General features: G+C 33.1%; 1 protein-coding gene across 2 annotated transcripts in view; it reads left to right on the plus strand.

The window, feature by feature from the left end:
• Positions 1 to 21,184, plus strand: part of mam (neurogenic protein mastermind) — a 214,835-nt gene that overhangs the window by 1,937 nt on the left and 191,714 nt on the right. The gene's annotated exons all lie outside the window — the stretch shown is intronic.

The raw sequence follows: 21,184 nt of genomic DNA on the forward strand, positions 1-21,184 counted from the left end.
ATATATAGCGAGTAAGCGGCACTCGGCAACTTGCCGGGTCAAGATTCTACTACACAGGTTTGGAATCGAAGCGCGGGCGTAATGAAATACCACGCTCTTTACACCTAACTACCGAGTTTCATTTACAAAGAGCTCGATAGACTGTTATCTCATATTGATAACATCTTTTCTCTAAATTTTCGTGAAAATTTAATAAATATTAAACAGATAAATGTTTCAAAATCTCGCATATAGATAGTTTTGAATGTTGTAAATTATTTCTTGTTTTTATTTAAACAAGAAATATAAACATAATATTATAAAATGAAAATAAAATAATCAATATATTTTCTTCTTTAATTTCAATTTTTTTCATTTTATGTTTCAATGGTATATTTTTAAAAACGTTTCATTTTAGTAAAGAATAAAAGTTTTCATTTTTCAAGTAAAGAATAAAAAGTTTATCACTGTTATATTATAAAATATATTAAAGAAATTTCTTAATCACACGATGAAATTTCTTCGTATATTTAATACTCGTTTTTTTCTTTTTTTATACAAATTCTCATGCGCTTGATATAGTTTCAAACTTTTTCTTTTATTCATTTTAAAATAAATTTCTCTAAGAAGAAAATTATTGTTACAGTTTTTATTATCATTTATTCTGTTATAATATATTGATCACTATATAAATAGAAATTGATTTCAAGGTACTATCATAGAAAATATTCGATTTAGTGTAGATTATCGTTGTTGCTCTATATATGAAGTTTCGAACACATGAGTCATCCAATTAAACGCATAATTTAGCAACTATGTGCAATGCATGCAGTCATATGCAAATGCCAATCATATATGAAATTTAATTCATTGTTGTAAATTATCCAGCATTAATTCTTCATTTTAATCAACATATTTTGCATTTTTTTGTACTATAGAAAAAATTAATTGTTTTCAAATTATATATGTTATTCTTAAAATTTTTATTATATAAAGTACAGTTTTTAATTATAATATGTAATATAAAAATGTTAAAAGATAAAAAATTTAAAGTAAAGTTTTAAAAATAATCAAATTTTTATTAAAAATATTTTATTCATAATCTCGAAGTTTGAATTATAAAATATATAGTATATTTAATGATATTGATTTTAGAATACTAAAAAACTGAAGTAATGTTTAAAAAATGACAAAACTTTCATCAAGAGAATTTTCAAAATTTACATTAGATAATTGCATAATCTTGGAACTAGATATTTTTTTTTTTTCTTTCTTTTCTTTTCGTGATATTATTTTTAACATTGTATCTCATTTCAGAGAAGTATAATCAACAAGAAATATTCGATAAAAAATCTTTGAAACTATTCTCGCAAAGTGTGATATGACAATACTTATCAAGCGAAAAAGTCCTATATTTTTTTAAACATTATCTTGAACATTTTTTGAGTTAAAAAAAAATATTACTTCATTTCAATATTACTACATTCGTTTTTAAAATCATTTTCTATGTAACATGTGTTTAAAAATGATACAGTTATATCATAAATATCTAATAAAAAGTAAATCTTACAAGCTTTGCTTTATCAAGTGCAACTAAAATGTTGCACTATCCTACGTCGATAAAACTTGACCTTCCTTTAACAGCTTTTTTCCAACATTGCGTGGGTTGACAAATAAATATATAATATTTTTCAGTTATCTAAAAAAGTAAAATAACACTTTTTATTCTAAAGTTGTTTTATTTCTGTATAGTCGATAATGTACATCTTTGAAGTTACTTTTTACAGTCATTTAATTTACAAAAATTATAGTTTAGAAAAAAAAATATGTATGCAAATGATAAAACATTAGGATTAAAGTATTTAAAATTTTCTGTTATATGCATTAATTTATCTATTTCAAATTGGTAACATTTCTCATTCAGCAGAGATATCCTTACGTTCAATTTCAAATATGAGCATTAGAAACAGCATCTATAATTTTAATTCGTATAAAGACAAAATAATTATGGATTCGTTATTGTTTCTCGCGGGGAAATTGCCGTATATCCAATACGCTTTATTTTCCATCCCGATATCGATTTGTATCGTTGAAAAAGCGATTCAAAACAGGTGGATGTGGTATCGTTAAGTCGTGGGCTTTCTGCCTACGTTGGTTTACCTGTAGGCGTTCGATTCGAGACGTTCCATATTAACCTTGGATTTACGTCAATGCAGGGGCGTTCTACGCTGGTACGTGTAACGTCATTGTCACGAACTTATACGCGATGCGTTTATTCCGACCTTCGTGAAGCTTGCTGACAACCTTTGCCGCAACGAAGTGTAAATATATTTCCTTGATCTTTTTTTCCCTCTTCTACATTTTCATTTTTTTCACCTCCTTTCCTTTTTCACTATTGTACGAACTACATAAGCAATGTTATATTCTCTTTTATGCTATTCTACGCTACTCTATTCAATATATATATATATGTGTGTTAAGATTTGATTTGAATGAAAATAAAAAATTGTAGAATAAAGAATTGTAATTCTTTGAGGTTAAAGTATTATGGTGGATTTATCATTCATATATCGATTTTGAATATTATTGAATTATCGAATGAACGAACTTGAATTTCGAACATTCGAGTTATTCTTGTTGAAATATTAACAAGTATTTGATTTACTCTCATTGATTATCATTATTTAATAGCTGTATTAATATTAAAAGTAACGTCTCGTTAGTTGGATAGATACGAGATTGCCTATAAATCTTGGTTGATTACTTTGCTTATGAAATTATGTTCTACTGTAGATTATGAAATTTTATATAATTAGCTTCTTTATCATTATTCATTATATTCAAAATGTTTATTTAATGTCAAAGAATATTCGATATAAATTTACAGAATTTTATTCCACTGTATATTTCGTTTCATTAATTCTCTTATACATTGTTCATTGATTTCGTTGCAGAAATTAAACAGAAGAAATTTATATAATATTAATTAATTGATTATTAACCTTTGTACGCCACCAATCGAGAAGCCTATTGAATTTTATTTCAATGAATTTCATTTCGTTGATTCCTTTGTACTTTGTATGACAATTTTATTACAAAAATTTAATATAAGAAATTTAATGTTAGTTAAATGAGCATTAAATATCATAAATGATCAGTATAAATCTATAATATTTTATTTCAATATATATTTCATTTTATAATAAAACTTAATAATTTTATTTATATTTTATTTAAAAATAATTTTATTCTAATGTAAAAGTCGTAAAAATTTGTATTCGACTTTATTCAATAACGAATAAAATAAATTTCTTCGAACTCGTTCAGATCGTTCGAGCTAATCACAGCAGTAATCAAAGTAATCGTGTGCTCGAGTCTGTTTGATAAAATAAGCTCTGCTCGTATCGATTTTTAAGTATTAGAATAGTCGAGTATTTGTACATCTCAAACAAGAATGTCTTATATACGATTTGTCATATAAAATAATATCTTATTTTATTAATTATTTCGATCAAATTTTTTTTCAAACTTTCGACAAGCATTCTTCAATTATTGACATAACTAGTTACATAACTCTTGATTTGAGAATTTCTTAAAAAAGGATAACTTAAAGTTTTGCAGAGATATAAAATATAATATTGATAATAAGCATATGATATTATCAAATGTTTTATTCAAAATAAAAATAATAGTGGAATGGAATATTCATGTAAAAAAAAAAAATCCTTAAATATTATACTATATTGTTACTCACGTAATATTCCATGCCCACGTAACAGAGATCGTATCAAATAAAAAATTTGAATTAGCAAATACAAATTATTTTACATTATAATAAAAACGAAATCATAAAAATAATGCACCGACACGCTATTTGCAGAGATGATAAGCAACGATAAATGTCTGGAGGATATTTATACAAATGCTCATTGACGCAACTTTACTTCTTATCCTCGTGAAAAATAAAAAACAGTGTTTCAGTCTTTCTAAATTTTTTTGTACAAATACAGTTTCTCACAAGTTATTTTAATCTAACAATTCTAACCTAACCGTAGAATAATCGCATGTCAAGATTACTTGTCTAAATCTCGTAGAGGGCGTTCGAAACGAGTAGAATCTCATGGCGTGAAAAAGCGTATAACCTAAAATACAAATGCGTTCTTTGTTTCTTCCATAGTAAATCGGTCGGTCGTCGCGAATGTACGTGCACATATTACGTGACACACGCCTCATCCGAACCGATCTTATCGAGGGAAAAAGGTAACGGTTAAAATTGTCGTCGCGCGAAACTTTTATTAGCTTCGTGTGTAATTGGTCGATTAGCTGAATGATAGACTAAATTAAAGGAGAAAGAGAGAGGCAGAGGAGGGGAGTGGGAAAGGTAAAGAGAAAAACTGCACGTCGACTTGTGAAAGTTCGTAACAACGAGTGTATATATGTTATTCGTTAATTAAACGAAGTTAGTCCGTGTAAAACGTGAAAGCAAACTATTATTTATAGCGAGATAAATAAAGAAGTTTGCCAACTTGAGGAATTTTAATTTGAGGCGGGAATTTTAAATATGCGTAAAATTTTTATATGCGGATGATTATAAGTATAGAAATATAAATAAGATTTAATGACGTAAACATTATATTACAACTTATTTGTAAAAAGTCATTAAATATTGATTTTATGTTAATCAAAGACTATTTTTATATGTAAAATTTTATTGTAATACGTATAATACGTTCATCATCGGATGTTGATAATATTCGCGATATAGATTACGATGGGTCTCTTCTGTTATCAGGTCACATTCACGATTTTCAGCTGAAATTAATCATTCTTTTATCGGCTGTGTTTTATTATCGCGCTTTATTATTATTATTGCATATTATTAGTCCGTTCTTTACACAACTTTTAATTTTATTAATATACATTTTTCTGCTACTTTCACCGAATCTTCTCATCTTTTCATCAGGATAAATTGTATGAGCTATTAGAAAAGCCAAGATTTTGTTTCGCTTTTTGATTTATTCTTCTACGATTTCAATTGATATAGATGGAATAAAATTATCGATGAAATAAATATGCTTTGACATTCATAAAAAAAAAAGAAATAAATTAAGATAAAAAAATTCAATTTATATTTTTATCTTTTTTGTGCTTGAATTAATATTGAAATTAGAATATCTATGTAAATTCTTATAACGATTTATCGTGAAAACACTACACATCAAAATAAAATAATTTTTTTTCTATAACTCTCTCTCTCTCTCTCTCTCTCTCTCTCTCTCTCTCTCTCTCTCTCTCTCTCTCTCTCTCTCTCTCTCTCTCTCTCTCTCTCTCTCTCTCTATCACAAATCTTTTGAATAATTCAAAAGATATTTTCTTTTTCTTTTGATACTTAACATCAAATTAAATAAAAATGTATTTATCCTTACTCTATATTTGCCAAGTGACCCTCAACTTATAAACACTATTGTACAAGTTTACGTGCACATGGCAAACATGGTTGTTTCGCTCATTCATATGATGGCGACGTGACTGTACTTGCTGCGAACAATGAGTAGCATGAACGGCCCATACTCGCAAACCACAACGTGGGGAAAGCTGTGGGAATCGCGATTTCCGTTGGGATGTTGACTGCGGTGAACCAGATTCTTCGCGGGCCATCGTCGTCCTTTTCTGCTTTTCCTTCTCTTCGTTCCTGTTCCTATCCACGTGTTTCCGATTTGCTCGACAAATTTAGATGTTGCAACGACGCTCACGCGAAAGTGACGAATTACAAACTTCATTGAAGTAATACATTCGTCTGAGAAATTACTTTAAGACAAATGTTTTCGGTTAAATCAATCGATTTTACACTACAGATCGTTTGCCATACATGATTTCACGAAATTTATGATTTGTCTAATTGTGTATATAATTATATCTTTTCTTTTTCATTATGTAAAATCATAATGAAGAGAAACGTTACGGAAAATTTTGATAAGGAAGCTATTAATACAATAAAGATAAAGAAATATTTGTAAATACTCGGATACCACGTTTTTATTATTGAATTTTTCTGAAGTTTTTATTGAAAGTGTTATTAGAAATTAATTATGATTACTTATATTTATAATTTTAATTTAGTATTAATTTTTCACTTTACATAATTAATTGATAATAATATCGATATACTTTATTGCTTGTAAATGTCGATTTAAAAATAAATATTTGAATATTAGTAAAATTATATAAATCAAATGAGGAATTAATTATTGAAAGTAATATTTATTATAACTTTATGAAATTAAATTATAAATTTAAATTATTTATCGGTTGAAAATGCTTATCATTATAATATATTATAATTGTCGATTTATTTACCAGTTTTTTCTATTAAAAAAAATTATCCTTTCTAAGAATTTCAAATAACAAAACAATTTCATAACAAATTAATTAAATAATGCTATTAAAATGTCTTAAAAATCAGAACAGACAAGAAGAAAGAAATTAAATTATTCATTTTATTCTATGTATTTTTACTCTCTCTCTCTCTCTCTCTCTCTCTCTCTCTCTCTCTCTCTCTCTCTCTCTCTCTCTCTCTCTCTCTCTCTCTCTCTCTCTCTCTCTGTTTACGATGAAATCACTTTATCATTATTTGTCCACGTTTATTCTTATTGAAACTCATCTAGCGACACGTGTCAGAGCATATATTTCAATAATAAATTTCGAATCAACGATAGTGATACTCAACCAAAACAATTTTCGTTGGTCATTCTTCAGCGTCGACCTCGGTTAGTTAATAATAAATTCAAGGTTATATGTTTACATTTGTACTTATCCGGCACTCCTCAATGCACCTTTTCAGTGACTCAGTTGCTGAATGCTGAACAGAGCTTGACAAGATTAGATACAATACTTGATTCATGCCACATTTTATGTAGAATCGTCAAATCAGTCAAATTAGATATTTTTTTTTTTTTAATCAAGATTATTTATTTATTTTCTTTATTTCATTTCTCTATCTCTTTGGTGAGCTGAAACCAGCTAAAAAAAAAGCAATTCGTAAGACAAGCTATAATGTAAACGACAAGTTGAATCATAATTTAATACAATACAAAAATTCAAGTTCCTAAAATATTTTTATAATCACATTTTTCGTTACGAAGTTATATTGTCAATATTATATCATATATATATATTTTCTTTCAAATTAATCTGTATTATTTAAGTTTCATTTATTAGAAACATATAAATGTATCGTTCTAATGTAAAATATATAATATTATATTGCAATAAATCGACTTATATGAAAAAAATTAACGATAAGATGATACAATCAGCTCGATGAGGGAGATATTAGCTAATGATTCTTTACCACCGCGGTTTCAGATCTCTTCTTCCTTCATGAGCGATCGAGAACTCAACATTCATTATAGTGGCTCGACAACTCTTATTACAATCTATTAGTTAAACGCCCACTGACAATTTAGAAGCATCGTATCGGTCGTCTGCATCGCTCCTTTCCCTTCGTCGCACACAAAATCAAGCCGCGAACATCAGTTCTACGACTATTATCTATTTTTCGCGATTTTACATAATAATTTATTAGTTATATTTGTACCAGTATTTTGCAATCGAGATTTGATACAATTGTTGAAAATTCCAAGAGTAAATAATAAAAAAGCATGACAATTGCTTATTAAAAAAAAAAAAAAGAACATTTTATCATTATATTTCAGAATCATTCAGAAATTAAAACATAGTATATGCATGCAGATAACAATCTTGCATAATTGCATAATTTATATTACAAGTAGCAAGTTGTAAGTCAATAATAAACTAGATTAGGTTAGCTTAGGTTAATTTATCGTACTTGTTTCTATATTTGTCGGAACAAGTAACTGTGTCCCTATCGTTTCGTGTCCGAACGGATAATAATAAATCAATCTTGAATCGAAACGCGCGGATAGAAGCGCGATCCTGATAGATCGTAAATTGTCTGGAAAGCTTCATTGACGGGCCGGTTTCCAATTCCTACCAATGAGACGATCGACTCGATGCCCTGGAGAGAAAGAATGACTTGGAAATGAGCTTCGTGCCCTCCGTGCGTCGGTGTGACAGGTAACAATGAAGTAGAAACGGTAGAAGCGAAAGGCTGATGGAGAAGGAGAAGGGAAGAGAGAGAGAGAGAGAGAGAGAAGGCGCGTAGACTGAACTTTGTTCCACCTACGAGCACAGAACCTGGTTCGTAGTCGACGTCTGGTCTGGTCTGGTCTGGTCTGGTCTGGTCGTGACTGAAGCACCTCCACCAAATAGGTCTGCTCACCTTGGACGACAAGTTGACAGGACACCGAGAGAAAAGGTACAGAAGGATACTGGACCACAGACAGGAGGTGGAGGTTGACGCGTCTTTCTATGCGCATGATTTGCATCACGTGTCACGCACCGAGTTCACCGATTGGCCAGATCTGATCTAGGGCTCTCACGTGATTCGTCGTTTTGTTTCCTCGTGATTCCTTTCGTGTATTCCTTTTTATATTTTAGATCAAAGTCAATGCTTGAAGATTTAATATATGTATATTTATATTTATCACTCAAAAGTTACTGAGATAAATGATTGTAATAGTACGTGATTAATAATTACCGTTAAGGAAAATTGATATATTTAATATTTAGTAGACAGTGTATTGCTTGCATATTAATTATTTATATATAGTACTTGTCTTTAAATAATTATTTTCTAGTGCAATCTCATTTCTAAATATATCAAAATTTGTCGAATAAAATTACAAAATATATTATAGTTACTGATCTTTCAAAAGTATCGATCTTTGACTTTCGAATTTGATTAAATGTTTCCCCTATGAATTTTTATCACTTTTATTCGCAACATCGTGGCTACACATTTTGTTTTCAACACTAGCATTATCCTCTTGCCTCTTTGCCTTCTAACATACGATTTATACTCGTGATACAGCTTACTATTCAAACAGGACCAACACGAATCCCACTTGCAACGCATATAGGTATCTGATTATCGTCTTCTAAAACCGAACATTATTAAACATCTATCCAGGCAATTTTACTTATTAAAAAAATTAAATTACAAACCAATCGCTTAAAAGGATTATAAACTCTAAAATTTCCATAATCTTCTACAATTTGCTTGAAATTGTGGTTAAAAAAAGACAAATGCTCGTAGATGGAAACGATCAAAATCTTGCATCCCAATGTCGTTAAGTTGCAACAATATACGCGGCCGCTCAAAGGTGTTATCTTCGTGAAATGCAGATTGCCTTGTATTCGATTCGCAGAATCTCAAGGCTGCGTCGTCGGCGTGATGCTTACACGAGCCACTTCGATTTGTACACACCTTGTAATGCTGTCATAACGGTATAGCCGAAGATAATTTCAGGACATATCGAATATATTTATTAATGCCATCGTTACGTGGAAAGAAATTATATCAATTTCAGAAACTCTTTGCAATATCGTATCCAAACTCTATGTGAAATTTTTATACATTTGAAAATGTTTTTATTAAAAAAATATTTTTTAATATCACATTTATATATCTTAAGGATTTGTAAGTATCTATTTAATAATAATTTTAAGAAATTAATTTTTAAAATAATTCTTATCTTCTAGTATCGTTTGCCGCTACAAACAGAATGTAAAATGTGAAATAATAACAAAGGATTAGCAAAGATCTCTTCTTTATTCTCAAAAAATATCGAATTATCATTTCTAGAATTATTATTAGTAGTTGTGTTTGTAAATCTTGATAGTTTATTTTTCGAATTTAATCTTATCAAAATCTGAAACGAAACTAATCTCTTTCCTATCAATTTTTATCGTCGATAACTTTAAGGATCGTACATTCCACTACTGAATGTACGAGATCAAACCATGTCCATGGATTTTCGAGCAAAGTGGCGAGAACGCATCAAACGAACACTCACGTGGCAATATATGTAACGGTCCTTCCTGGAATTCTGAAGGGTTGGAATTCGCTATGTCCTGACCACCCAAGGAGAGCCGGAGAGAGTGCTCTTCACTTTATTCCTTGAGAGAGAGCAACGCCTCGAACCAACTTTATACGTTATACGTCTCGAACGGGTTGGCGGTTGGCTTAAATCGTTGCGTGCCTTTCTGGCTCGATTATGTTTACGAGCCGTTCACGAGTGCATTTATGATAAAGTTTATCGACGCGTCGGTCATAAACGGAACAGTGTGCGGTGGATGTGAAGATGATATCGAAGATACATGTCCCGATTCGATGCGGCTTAACTACAACTGAGCGAGTAAGGTACGGTTCATACTGAGACGAAATGGTAAAAGCGGTATATGACGTATAGCGTGATGTGAATCGTTCTATACTTTATGGATAACTGTTTAGACACCGTGTCTTTCGATACGAGTCTTGATAGTAACATCAATACGAGTTGTCATGGTGTTTAATTTTTCACTTTGTCAGATCGTTATTTATAATATTTAAAAGCAATTAGATACTATCGGATCATAAACTTCATCTACTCGGAGTTTTAAAGTTTCTCGAGGAGTTTAAGTTGGATGAAAAGTTTTGATCTGTTTATATTCAGTGGCTAGCAACACGACAAAATCGTCGAATTTGAGGTTAGTTGAGACTGTCTAAATTCGGAACTTGAGATTCAAGGATTGAAAAAATAAAATTAGTTAGGACAAGAGTGTATTATTTTTCTTAATTCACGAGTAAAATTTGAATTATTATATTATATGTAACATTTTCTGTGTGCGTTGCTTAAAAGCACATGTTCTCCTATTATAAAAGCGCCCTCTCTTATCTGCGCACGTATGGTTGCGCGAACCAGTATAATGGCGCGAGCGTTATTACATGTGCCGAATAATTTTTACGATACAAATTTGTAATTATTCGGAGCTTATATGCAATCTGACGTTTAATTGCACGTTTATAAGTGTTATGTAGTGAATTTGCTCGAAGGGGGAAAAAAAATCATGTATCATGTATTACGAAAACGTGGAAATTTTAGCATTTGTTATTTAATGCGTGAAAAAGGAGGCAAATGTGTTGTGTTTTCTGATGATTATCGATGTTTGGTTCGTTTGGCTGCCCACGAAAAGACATATTAAGTTCTGTAACTGATTGATGTTTGTTGACATGGTTTGAAGTGATATCATGTGGAAGGAGTTAAGTATGTTTATATTGGAATGGAAGATGTTTGGATAGAGCGTTTTAGTTCTTAGCACTATGAACAATGGAATGAGTGGAATCAAGATTTATGTAACAATACACACACATATGGATTGATTGATTTAATGTGAGTGTACATATTTGTTTGAAATCTTTTAATTAGTATTTCCTAAGTTTCTAAAATAATTATTATTTTTGATGATACAATTGCAATATATTTAGCAAATAGGTTTTAATATTTATATATATTCTATATATAAAATTGTTTCCAATAATCCTGCGTTCAATAATATCTGTTAGCACGCATAATCACGTCTTTTGAACATCATTCGATAACCATTACAATTATTATTTTATATATATTTATAGCATGCCGGATTATTATTTTAATTCTATTTTATATATATATTTATTAGTATTAAACTTAATTGCACAAACATAGCTTTTCATTTCATAAATCTTTATTTTTCAAATCAAATTTCATTTATTGTTCATATCATCAATCATCATTAATACTCGTACTCTACCTTTTACAATCTATATCAACATCATTAATCCTCATGCTCTACTTTTCACTAAATCAAACACTGACAGTCCATACTCGTCAAGTATCCACATCTCTCCCATATCTCGTTCCAAAAATATCGATATCAACATCAAAGAACGCTTTCACCCGTAAAAATAAAACAGCTCTACGCGTTACTCATCGTAGCTGTAAAACTGCGCATATCTAGCTGTCAGAAGATTTAATATTGCTCGACCAAACCCGTGAATACGCGCGTATTCACAAAAAAAAAAAAGAAGAAGAAGAGTCCGTGCTCGTCCTCGACTCTTTGTCGAAAGACATTTATGCGATCCTCGAAAATCACGGAGATACTCTCCTCTCTCCTCTTTTCTCCGTTCATAGTGTGCTTCTTACTTTTCGAGCCTATCGTTTCTCCCGTGGCCGAAACGCGGCAACAAAAGCCTCGAGATGCAGCCACCGTTCCAAGAATCGTTCGTCTACCCGTGGCAGTCGTTTCTCGAGATCCCAATAAACGGTCGTTCGGCCGGTCGTTGGTGGAGCGTGCGTGTCTGGGCCGGTGCGTGTGACTTGTGGGCGCGCGCGCGCCCACAGGAAGCGTATGTGGGTGAGTGCCGCCGAATTCGTGCGTTTCGTGCGGTGACCTTCGCGTCGGTACCGGCCAGGCCACTTCGACAGCGGTATAATAAACGCGGCTACGTGTACGCGTCTTCCGACAAGAGACCAAGGACGTAGTTAGAATGTCGTTCTATTTTTGGAGGCGTAAAACGATTAGGAAGTTTTTAGGAATTTTAGAAATGCTTAGGTTAGATTTAATGGTGAATTTGGGGGAAAACTTCGAGTTCAAAAGGTCAACGTTACGTAATACTTTTAGTAATTACTTTTATCGATTGGTTCTTGGTAGATTAACTTTTTTTTTTTTAAATTAACCTGAGATTTTAAATAAATTGTTTATAAATAAAATTTATTAACATTAAATTTTTGATTCTTATAAAAATTAGGGAATGGATTAGAGCAACGAATATTACGGTATTATTTATGCGATGAAATGTGATTTAAAGCAATATATATTTAAAGTGTTAATAAATGATCACTTTTATTTTGGTGGTTGATGTATTATAGACAATGCAAATGCACGAATGTGGATAAATAACTGGATTGATTTATATTTCATGATTTCAATAATATAGTAGTGAAATTGATCGGGCGATTGATATGGAATTGTAATAAAAAAAAAAAAAAGTAAATCAGAATACTGAAAATGCATAAAAATAAAAATTGGAATTCGAAACCGAATTTTGATAATTTTATATTCTTAAATATCTATTAATTGAACGAAAACGTGTCTTTATTGCCTCTCTCTCCCCTAAAAAAAAATCTATCCAATTTAAACTATAATATTAAACACAGAGAAACAATGATTGGTTAGAAAAGCCGCACAAAAATCACTCGTAAAAATCAATAGTCGCAGACGCTGTTCAGATCGTTTCTCTTCTAAAACCGAAACGTTGAAAGATATCTTGTTACCAGCCGTTAAATCTATTGGTTTTCATTGTCAGTAAAAACAAACTACGTCCATCGTGGCAATAGGTTCTTTCCAGTCACGCAATAAACGTCGGGAAGTTATGGAAAGCCTGTGTAACTCTTTTGAACGGTTCTTCTCCTCTTACGTATCGTAGTACTCGCCTCGAAAATGCTCCAGACGTTGTCCCCTTTGCGGTTGCACCGCGACGAGACACAGGGTGTTACATTCCGGACGTATGACGCATGCTACGGACGCTCGCTACGATTCCTTTTCTCTAGTCCCTCGAGGCCTGCATTCGGCTCGCTCTATCGAGAGTCGAACGAGACCAGCTTAAACCGGCAATTCCGGTGAACCTGTGAATGGGTGTCTGTTTTCACACCACCCGTTCCAAGTGTAGGCAGGTTTATAAGCGAATTTACTACCAGAAAGACAAATTAAAAATAATCCGTCGACGGATTAGCGAGTGTTTTTCTAAGTGTTTGAAAAAGGATGGCAATAAATTAATTCTTCAACGAGACTAAACGAATTCTAAAATACTAAACGAATTATTTTCAACGTGATTATATATAAACGTTGAAGATATTTTTGATCTCGTAAAAGACTTGATACAACTCTTTTCGTACGTTGTCAGGAATTGGTCGCGAGCGTATAGGATCGTAATCGTGCAGTTGACGCGGCACGAACGAGAGTAAAGCTCGGTTTTTAATGTCGGGCGCACACAACTCTGAAAGATAGCGTTGCCCGTGAAAGTGCTCGGCCGATTACTATCAGCAACAGCTCCTTTCTTCTCCTCTGGTTTCCTCGAACGACGACGGGAGGAACCGCTCTCGTCTGTCTCTCGAATCTGAGCAGATCGCATCGTGGTTCTTGCTCTCTCTCTCTCTCTCTCTCTCTCCCCCCCCCCTTCCTTGGTATCGCTCATGGACACGTATGACTCGCTTTTGGAGCCGTGTGTAATGAGCGACATTTTAGTCGCCAGTCACGTTTCACTTAGATGGGCCGTGCCCCGTGAATACGCTATCCCCGGAAAATTTACTTCTCGCTCGGTTATTGTTTGAAATATAGCGAACCGGTGGAGGATTCCACCGGCTCTTCTCGAGCCTTCCCTCGTTGCGTGTCGCCACCGAGATTGGTACGATGATAATTCTGGAACCGCGGAACTTCGTTAATGGATAAGCACATCGGTGTTATTACTCGACCGGAAATGATATCGATAAAGAGCATAGAAAGATGATTTCGCGCCCGAGTACTGATTACAAGTGATAACAAGCGTTGTAAAATAACGTAATGCAATTTCTCTTGAAATATATATTATATGTTATACAATAAATGCCTCTCTCTCTCTCTCTCTCTCTCTCTCTCTCTCTCTCTCTTGAAATAAAATTTCAATTTCAAGATAATTGGAATATATGGAATTAATGAGAGAAATATTTCTTGTCGAAGTGAAATGCATTTTTCCATTTCAAAAAACTATGATTTGATTGATTTATTTTAAAACATCTTAGAATGTAGAAAGTTTTAGATTTAGGATATTATATATATAAGAAAAAATTTGAAATCTTTCGAAAGAAAGTTGAATCTAGTAAATGTTTAAACAGATCTAACGGCAAGATTGCATTAAATGTTAGTTTCTAAATAAACTGTTTTTACGTTATGAAATTCCTATTTCTTTTAAGACCAATAGAATTCGTATTTCAAAAGTGAAAGTGTTTATTCCTCGTATGTTTTACGGTGAAATAAATCGCAGCAAGATATATTTACGCTTACAAAAATTGCGATATACATTATATCTTTAAAAGGAAAAAAAAGAAATTTTATAAACACTGCATCGAGATATAAATTATAAAATCGTTCAAATATTTGAAACGCAAGTATATCGAATATCGGTATGGTCGTATAAACAACGTAGCGAATAAATCGACCCTTTGATCAAAGTTTAGGTTCCCCTATCCATTGATTTCCATTGTACAATGAAAAGTAGCATTAATGAACGCAAAAAAAAAAAAAAAGCGTTCCCTCAAAGTCAAGTTGCCCCGTATGGGTTCTTTGTCGTGCGTGGCAACGGTGAACCCGTGGCAGAATCGAAGAAAGGAAGGAAGAGTATCGCCATTGTGGGGGCTACTGTCGGAATAATAATGCAATTGTCGTACTGAATGCCGAATACATTCTTCCCTCGTCCGTCATTTATAAACTGCAAGCCTTGCCGCGTGTCGTTGCGTGTCCATTACGGTCTTAATATACACCGTTTTGTGTAATGCAAAAATTGTATGGAAAATTTATATCCATCTAAAAATACGCGTCGTACGATTATAAAATTATTTTACAAATAATATAATCGCGATAATCAATTTTAAGAATCTTAGAAGAAATAGTAGTGTCTTCTAACGTATGTACGAGACGCAAGGTATTAACATATCGTTACTTATCGGCTTAATGCATCGTCCGCCATCTTGTTTATACATATCGAACGTATAATATATTCCAACGTATTGACGTAACGCAGAATACGTTCATTACGACAATGGGCTATTTATTCCTATTTAGACGTTGCCTCTGATCGTCAGGGCACCACGGTCTACATGGAAATTGTTGTCGTCGATCGCAACACGCGGCTCACGTACACGCGTCGAACATTTATCAACGATGTTAATAATTTCGCATGCGTGTCGAGAGATAGACGAATACACCACCGGCAACAATCCTACTGGCTGAATAATAAATAAGGTCCTCCATTTCGCTTATTGGTATACGGGGACACGCTCGCGTCTTCGAATAATTCACCACCACCGGACGATCCCGCGCGCTCAACTTCCGTTCTGGATTAATCGGCGCGCAAGCGGATAAATTATCGATCTTTCGCTTTGTACACAATGACGTTCGAGTAACCTCGTGCAACGTTGTGATTAATTGTATGAAAAACGAGAGGTGGGTAGGCGAGATCGTTACACACACCCGACATTTTTTGACTTCTTTCGCGCCTTTTTCCTCGAGAACATCCCCAGCTTCCTTTCGTCGATTAATTTCCGCCTCGACGTTGGTGGTGGAAATTAAAGGAAGGGGATTTGGTTTAAAATTTGTGGACAGAAGAATCTTGTAACAGAATTTTGAATATTTCAGAACGATTTATGTTTTTTTTTTTTTTTTTTTAATATAAGAAATATATATCGAAATATGTATTCGATTTGAGGCTTGTTTTAAATAGTAGAATAAATTATAGCAATTATTATATACGCGTCTAAATACGAACATCTCTGAGAGAAAAAATTTAAAATAATGATCGTGTACATTATCGGCAATAAGTTGAGTAAAATCTTTAGTCACGATTACCTTTCCCTTTATAATGGACGAACGACGAAACGGATATTGCCCAACGCGTTTATACACAGATATGCGCGCGCGACGTCTTTAGACTCCCACTAGTTTCAGTATGACACGCTCGAGAAACTTTCTCCATTCGACGTAATTTGGTTGTACCACAGACCCTGACGCCTTCGCACGTCATTCCAAGAACATTTTTTTCGTGTAAATTTAAATTTGATGTAATAAATACTGGTGAAAATTAAAGTATTGAAAATATTACGAAATTATTGATTACAACTAGTATCGGATAAAAATATTTTCCGATAATTTAAATTTACATCTTCTATTTCATAGCACAATTATTTTTAATTAGTAGCAAACTAAAGATTTGTATATACGTACATTCTTTTTACTAATAAAATTGTCCTAATTTATTAATCTATACATTTTTATCTTTCACAAAAACTTCAAATCTTTCAGTCAAAATAATTTCAAATCCATTAAATCTCGTTATTCTATATCGATTAATCAGTGCCATTCTTGGAACTTTTGAATCAGCATCGATTCAATGCCAATGGACGCAAATGAGTGCGCCGTAAGAGAGTGGGATAGGCTATAAAGAGTTTCACACACGGTACGACATATCGTCAGATTCATCTTTAGATCCAACGATAAATCTCACAACAAGAAAATGTACGCTTAAATCGTTGATTATTTTATTATATTACAACGAACAATCTATTATAATTTGAACGATTTATCTAGCGATTTCTAAACCCCAAATCGGAATTGTGTGCGATAACCTTAAAAACGGCACGATCTCGGTGTTGTACAGATACGAGTTGTAGGTGTCGTTGGGTGATTTACCAATTCGTACTGCGTGTGCGTAAAAACACAGTCAACTGCGCAAGGAGTGGGGATAAGGGAGATCTCTGCGCTCGCGGTCTTATTTGTGTAGATGCACGCGTCGTGCCACGCTGAGAGCGCGGCGCATTTCACGCGATGCATACAATCCGAACGCACGCAAGTTACGCACGTTCGTCGCCGTATCGTCGGCCTGTGCATTTGCGTCCGTCCTTCTCGACTGTTCTCTCCTGAACGAACGTCTTGTTCTTCCTCTCTTTTTCTGTCGGAAGGCGCGCGCTTGCGCCTATGTATGAACCAGTGCCACCCGTCCGTCGAGCGCCGCGCTGTTGCCACCTCTTCGCCTCTCTTCTCCTCACCTTCTGTACTTCGTATTGGAGCTCCAGCTGAGCGTTCCCCAACGGTGCTCAACCGCCGTTCATTTATTTGGCAATATAGTAACGAAGGGGGAACAGAGTTGCGGAGAGCCACGTTGCGGGCCGGTTTCCTTCCTTCGTCTCTTAGAGAGGAAGAAGGATTTCGTCGTAACCGGGCCTCTGCTTTCAATTGGCGATTTTAATTCGGCTTTTCAGCCGCCTTGTCGCGTTACCGGGAACGTTTAACATGAAGAGGATTATCCGATGAATTGATTATAAACTTTTGTGGGATGTTTAATAATTAATCTTTGTAACCGATTAATCATAGATATATTGCACATTTTGTTTCTCTGATTAATAATGTAATTAATGAGAAGTTTTCTATTTATTTATTAATAATTATGAATGATCACATTCTACAGTTGATTTTTGTCATTGTTAGGAGAAATTCTTGATACTAAATTTGCTTTCTGTTATCATGATATCAAGAGTTTTCGAAACGAGTGTATTGCGACAATGGAAAAGATTTGCTTGGTCGAGGTCCGCCGTTAAAAAGCGTAATGAATGATTTCACAATTCTTTATTGTACGTACGCTTTACATGATCCAGTAACCACTTGCGTAATCATCTCGTTCTTTCTATTTTTGTTTTATTATTGCATTGGATTCCTGTGAGAATCACTTCAAAAAAAAAAAAGATTGCGGAACTTGGACTAGCATTTGCGATTACATTTTTTCGAGGAAAAAAAAGTGATGGTGCTTGCGTAAATCGTTGGTTGATTTTTCCTTTCCCTGGCGAAAGATACAACGTGTTTAACCGTTTAGAATTAATCCAACCTCCATAAGGCCATATGCCTTATAATACTACTTACGTATCCATATAGGTATCCGTATTTTATGAGTCATGTTTTGTTTGCTTATGTTACTTCTATTGTGTTCTATACACTTACATAAACTTCTATATATATTGTATACTATACTATTTTTATTTATAGGAATTATTAATCAATTTTTTAAATTCATTCTTATCTAAAAGAATAATAACTTTACACATTCTTAACGTATTGTTCCAACCAAATTACGAATATATTCGTGTTATTGATTAATTATTAAATTATAAAATTGAATTCGGTTAAAAGGGAATATCGATTCGCGAAATATCAAGTATCGTGGTAAAACTAAGATACACCGACTAAGTTACACCGGTGAAACGAGGTTAAACCACCATAGAAAGTTACATTCATAACCATATGGTGTCTGTGGCAATGTTTTATACGAGAAGGGTTGCAGCGTGATACGTATGGTCCACATGGTAGCCGCTTCGACCCCATAGCATCCTGTCTATGGAAAAGGTAGTAAACGAGGGGATGAGAGAGAGAGAGAGAGAGAGAGAGAGAGAGAGAGAGTGGCAACGATGGCTTTGATGAAAAAGAGATGGATAATGCACAGCGATCCTCAAATTTTTCATGTAACATAAATATTAGTGTCTAATGAAAATGGTGTCAATGAACTTTGCTATTTCGAGCTGCGTTTCAGACTTGAACGAGGAATAGAGGAAAGTATGTAATTTATGCTGTATTGTTCTTTCTCTTCTGTTTTATTACTGCAATGTAATTAAAACAACTTGTGTTTATTGCATTCGCGATATTACATACTGTTGCGTATATCAACATTTTCTTTACGCATAGTGTGAAAAAATACTTAACTATTTAACGTTATATAACTTAACGGTTAACTAGAAATTTTTTTATTTTAATAGAAAAATAATTGTATTGATAATGAAGGTAATATTGAGTAAATTTTGAAAACATTAAAAACAAGTTTAAAAACGATAATAGCATAGAACTAACCACGTAACACGGGAATGGAATAAATATCGATCGATGAAAAATTCGATACAACCCATGTAATTTCTCTGTTAAATTATTAATTATTTTAATACCAACTTCTAACTATTTCTAACATTTTTAAATTGTATTTTTTCAATTATTCTCCCGTATAAGTTAGCAATATAATTTTAGCAAAACGATCGCCATTTCAAATTGTGCGTACAGTCGGACAGGTGTCTCGCTTCGTAGGTAGAACTTTCAAAAATCTCGTTGTGCGGTGCACCTTTGAGTGAATTGAAGGACCGAATACAGCTGCCAAGTGTCCTCAACATGGCCAGGTAGGTATTTATTGATTCAATGGTAGCAGTATGCCTATAGTTAGGTACTGTGATGTAACTCTAGAACCGGCCAGAGGGTTCGCTTGTTAGAAGAGACGATAGGGTTGAAGGTGGCCAAGATGATTACGCCAACAAGTCCCGCAGAGAGGAAACATTCTACTCGATTGTTTGTAAATTTACTCTCGATCGATTTTTAATTCTTTTTTTTTTTTTTTTTTTTTTTTTTCAAAGAAAAAAATATCTTTTGTGCGATAATTAAAAATGAACAACAAAATGAATCTTCCTCGATTATAAATACAATTAAAAATTAGATACAAATGTAAAAAGTAGCAGAGAAACAAACAAACTTTTGCTTCGATACGTACTTCTGACTATTTCAATTTGGAAGACAGGAAACGAACCAATTCCGTTGAATTCTTCATACTTTCATTTTCTCCCTGTTGGCTCGATATTAAACCTTGAAGAATATCACCGTCCAGCGGAAATTTCCGCTTCTGGCGGATTTTCTAGGTCATCGGTAGCAACCGTGACACGTGTTAACAATGCTTTCAAATTTCGCTCGGCCAAGTATTTTACCGAGTTTTCGCGAGTTTTTCTTTTCCAACCCTATCTCTTTCACATCTGCTTTTCTCAATAATCTCTCGATAATATTTTTGAACGGATAGAAAAGAATTCATTCATTCTCTTTCCACAACGATTATTAAACGCAAACAAAGAATAGCAGTTGGAAAGAATTTCATTTTTTTTTTGTCTTTACAGGGATTACGGTTATTCCTTTTGTGTTGAAGAGTGTCGTTCTAAGTAGTGACTACGTTTATTAAACCGATACATATAAGATATACATACAATATGCTGCTTATACTATTATACACGGAGAAGAATATAGATCCGTCTTTGTAGAGAGAAGGAAATTATTGTCGATGAGTTTAGTCAATCGTTTGCACACTTGTCGATAAACAATAAGCTTCCTCCTAACTCGGACAGCCGTGCGGACGTAATAAGCCATTGTTCGCCACTGTGTAGACGGATGTAGACAACAACTGGTAAATAATCAATTAACGTTTATCTATAATTGAAGCATCCGTTTCCAAGCAAAATCACTGTATAAATTATAGAGATAGCAGAATGTTGAAAATTTAGGTGAACAAAATTAACAATTTTATATTTTAAGAGATCGTATTTGGGAAATACGATCGATGCTTTTGAAAAGTTAAAGATTAGCAGTGAGACCGATAGGAATCGTTAAATTCGAAATGCCACGAAACACTTGCTTAGTTTTCAAAATCGTAAAACAATAATTTTCA

This window comes from Apis florea, unplaced genomic scaffold, assembly GCF_048593485.1.
Source record: "Apis florea isolate Af1SG1 unplaced genomic scaffold, ASM4859348v1 contig_3203_pilon, whole genome shotgun sequence".
In the NCBI taxonomy this organism is placed as follows: Eukaryota; Metazoa; Arthropoda; class Insecta; order Hymenoptera; family Apidae; genus Apis; species Apis florea.